This window comes from Microtus oregoni, unplaced genomic scaffold (genome assembly GCF_018167655.1).
Source record: "Microtus oregoni isolate MIOR12 unplaced genomic scaffold, Mior012 000011F_ref0000422, whole genome shotgun sequence".
Classification (NCBI taxonomy): domain Eukaryota; kingdom Metazoa; phylum Chordata; class Mammalia; order Rodentia; family Cricetidae; genus Microtus; species Microtus oregoni.
In genome coordinates this window covers 22,193,959-22,198,169 of record NW_024543070.1, presented here as the reverse complement: position 1 = coordinate 22,198,169, position 4,211 = coordinate 22,193,959, and positions in this window count along the sequence as shown.

Here is a 4,211-nt window from a genome sequence, read left to right as displayed (position 1 = left end):
ATGAACACCATGTAAGGGTTGAATGCGGGCACCATGAGCCCCTGTGAGTCCTGGGCAAGAGAACTGCACCAAGATCAGAAGTCCTGCTGGATGGCCTTGCATTGTGCAGGAAGCTTGAAGGTTTTGATGCTTACCTGACTCTCAGCTGGACTTTGCAGTACTCTTCCTACGTTGGATCTCCTGGTGTTGAACAGAGCTCTGTGGCATAGCCTGCTGAGGAATGGAATGGAGATGCCCTAGAGGTCCTGATGTCATTGTCATAAGCAGGTGTGAAAGGAGAGATCTCTTCCTCACCACCGGCTACCTCAACCTTCTTCTGGTAGCAGTGCCTATGTAGTTGCATCGAGGTTCTCAGAAGCACAGACATGCAAACAGGTGGTTGGGTTGGGCTTTAGAGCACACTGTCACAGGAGAGCTTCCAGGGTCTCTGAGCTGGTTTTCTTCACAGGCAAACATCCTGAGGGTCCTTTTTTTTCCCATTTGCCTGCAGAAGTGGAAAGACTTATGTCAGTCCTCGGTAGGACTCGAGAGCAAAGCTGTGTAATAAAACAAGGTGAACCCTCAACTTGCCTACCGCACTGGGACTCTCACCTCACCAGTGGAAATGTCAATTGCTCGTGTTGCTCATTTAAACCCTGACATTCCCTTTCCCATCTTTACTCATTCCAGGATAGCTGTCAGCAAATTCTTTTCACTCACTTGGTGGCAAAATGCATAGTACAAGGAGACTAGGGAGGTGCTCTGAAAGCTGTCTCAAAGGCACTGCTCGGGCAGCTCGAAGGAAGACGGCCAGCTGGAAGAAAGGCTCTGAGGATGGCGTGCTGGGATCAGCAATGTTCATAGAGAACTCATGAGGCACATGGGCCTCGAGTCAGTGAATATGTTTTGATTTCTTTTTCAGAATTGATGTGATGGTGTGGCTTTCTAAAATGGGCAAATCTTCAAGTCAAAAAGATCATCTGAGTTTCTTCTGCCAGGAATGGAGGAAGGGAAGTAAGGGTACTTCCTATGTGATTATAGGCATCACCCTCAAGTTCCTGGGATGTTTTAAAAGGAGGCCCGGCAATTGTGCCAGGTGTGTTCAAGGACCTGGAATGGATGAGGGGGGTGCTGATTACATTGGAATGCCCAGGATACATGCCCCTTACTGCCAGGTGTGGTTCTTAACATACATAAAGATGAAGAGGTCTCATGGTTTCTTGCTGCTGAGGGCAATGAAGGTGATGTTATAGTGTGACAGCAGGTGCTCTCAGGTGCCATGGATTGATGTCAGGGTGGTCAGTTCTGGACTGAGCCACCCTCTTCAATTTGTCCAACAGTATTGGTACATAGGGCTACACTCATTACTGTTCAGGCGTTCTATGTTAAGAGTTGTGTTTAATTCCTAAAGATTTAAAGCAAAATGCAAAAAAAAAAAATGGTGCTAAACTTCACCCCTGAGCACTCTCGGTGAGACTGGTCATGCAAGCATCTATAGTGCCATGCTCCTCAAGCCTGTTTTTCTTGTAGAAATGTTGCCCTATCTGTTTTCCAATGTATAGTATATATTTTATTTTATTGATGGTGGGGTAGAATACCTGCCACTTAAAAACAAACAGAAAAATATAGGACCCAAGAAGGTGGGAGATCAGTGAACATGAACCTGGCTGGCTCAGCCCAGCCTCACACTGCAGTGGGCTCTGCGCTGAGTGAAGAAGCCTGACTCCCTGCATGTCCCCTCGTGTCCCACAGAAGTGCAGCATTGGAATTGTCAAGGGGACTAGGGAGTCAGGCGAGGAAACTATTTGGCCCAGAAGAAATGGGCTCTATTGGTGTCTGTCCTGACCATTCAGGAAGAAGTCTAGAAGTGCACAGTTATGGTCACCTCGTGGGGACATGTGGCAGAGGGCTCTCAGGACTGTCCACACGTGGGCTTTGCATTGGGAGGTGGCACTCTGAACTAGAACTAAGCTGCCTTCTGCACATTGACCAAAGTAGTGGTGAGGGGCCAGTATGGGGCCAGTAAGTGATGGCTGAGGAAAGGGACTGCTTGCTGCCCAGTGTTTTCTTTGACTAGGCTGCTCAAACTAGCAGAGGTCCCCACTGTTACTACGAACCAGCCTGACTCTGCTGGCTTGGTTTGGAATTTGTTTTCATCCCTAGCTGTGTGTGCCTTTTGGTCTGGGAAGTTGGCTTGTCTCATCATACCCACAGCTAGGACACACTCTGTAATTATGAATTGTCCTTGTTTTCCTGAGCTAAAAGCGAATGTCTTTGATCACTAGAGTTTGTCAGTGTTGGGTTGTTTCCACTGTGAGGTTCTTTAAACATTTTCGCTTCATAATGTTAAAATAACTCATGTTAGAAACCCTTTCTTCACGAAAGGTTTGTAGTTGAGTCGTTACATATATTTTACAGTTTATACTAAAAAAATCATCTATACAAAAGAAGTCTTGGGTGTTAGTTTTAATATTTTGCACAAGCTCTGTTTTCCACGCTATGTTAATATCTACAGTTTCACTAACTTGGTGTTACTTTCTTTTAAGATTTCCGAAGCCTACAAAACTGTGTTCTTTATTTTTACTTTTTTATTTTGTTTCCTCAAAGCAAGAGACTGTATGGCCTTCACTGAAAAGACTTCAGACCAATTATTTGTATTACAGTTGGTTGCCTCTTGGCTATATAACTTCTGAGTACACGTCATCAAAGTCTTGAATGAAGTATTGTAGAGAATAAATCATAATGGACAAAAACTGTCTTCTGCCTCTTTGTAACCAGGTGACTTGATATCTGAAACAGGGATTAGCAGTTACCTTGTTTCCTTGTTCATCATTCTCATATCCACCTGCCTTCCAGCTGCTGGCATTAAAAGTATATACCACCATTCCAAGTGATTTCAAAAATATCCCAATCAGTTAGGTGTGTAGAGGACTACACAGTGAAGATTCTGTCTCTTTAAAAAATAATAATAATCTGCGGGGCGGATTATTACAAGAGGCCTGCCTAGTCAGAGGCAATATGACCTCCAAGATGGTTTCTTTTTTTTTTTTATTTTTATTTATTTATTTATTTGTTTGTTTTTCGAGACAGGGTTTCTCTGTAGCTTTGGTGCCTGTCCCGGAACTAGCTCTTGTAGACCAGGCTGGCCTCGAACTCCCAGAGATCCGCCTGCCTCTCTTTTTTTTTTTTTGGTTTTTCGAGGCAGGGTTTCTCTGTGGCTTTGGAGCCTGTCCTGGAACTAGCTCTGTAGACCAGGCTGGTCTCGAACTCACAGAGATCCGCCTGCCTCTGCCTCCCGAGTGCTGGGATTAAAGGCGTGCGCCACCATCGCCCGGCTCCAAGATGGTTTCTTTCTCTCTGGTCAATGGTGTCATTCTCTCTGGTCGTCATGTCTTACTCACTTCAGCACTGTGATAGGACAAGTTCTCCAAATCCTTGCTAGGGTAAGTCCATCCTAACTAGATGACAGGCCTGAAGAAGAGTGATGTACGTGCAGGTAAAACAGTCATATGCATAAAATGGTAAACTAAATCTAAAATGTTTTTAAAACAGCCAAAATGACATTTAACTATGCTGTGTCATAATAAAAAGTGCATTTCTTAGATTTTACAATGCCAGAATCTTTGATAAGAACAAGGATGGAGGCAGAGGCAGGCGAATCTGAGAAGCCAGCTTGGCCTACAAGAGCTAGTTCCAGGACAGGCTCCAAAGCTACAGGATGGGGAGATGGTTCAGTGGATAAAAGCCATTCAAATTGGCAATCGGTGTTACTTATCAAGATTAACCTCCAGATCCTCACAGTTCTGGAAGCCAAATGGCATGGCGCTCTGTTAGGGACCTCACAATACATGGCATCATGGGGAACGCATGTAAGACAGAAAACATGGTAAAGATGAAATTCAGAGTCTGTTGTGCAAAAAGTACTAACTACATTAATTCCTAATTAATTAATTAAAGGTATGTCCCAGTGATCTAAGGACATTCTATCAGGCCTTCTTTATTTAAAAAAGTCACTAAAAGCTGGGTGGTGATGGCACACGCCTTTAATTCCAGCACTTAGGAGGCAGAGGCAGGAGGATCTGTGAGTTTGAGCCTAGTCTAGTCTACAAAGTGAGTTCCAGGACAGGCTCCAAAGCTACAGAGAAATCCTGTCTCGAAAAACCAATAAATATAAATAAATAAGATTAAAAAATTTTTAAAAAGAAAAACTCATTAAAATTTTTTTTATATAC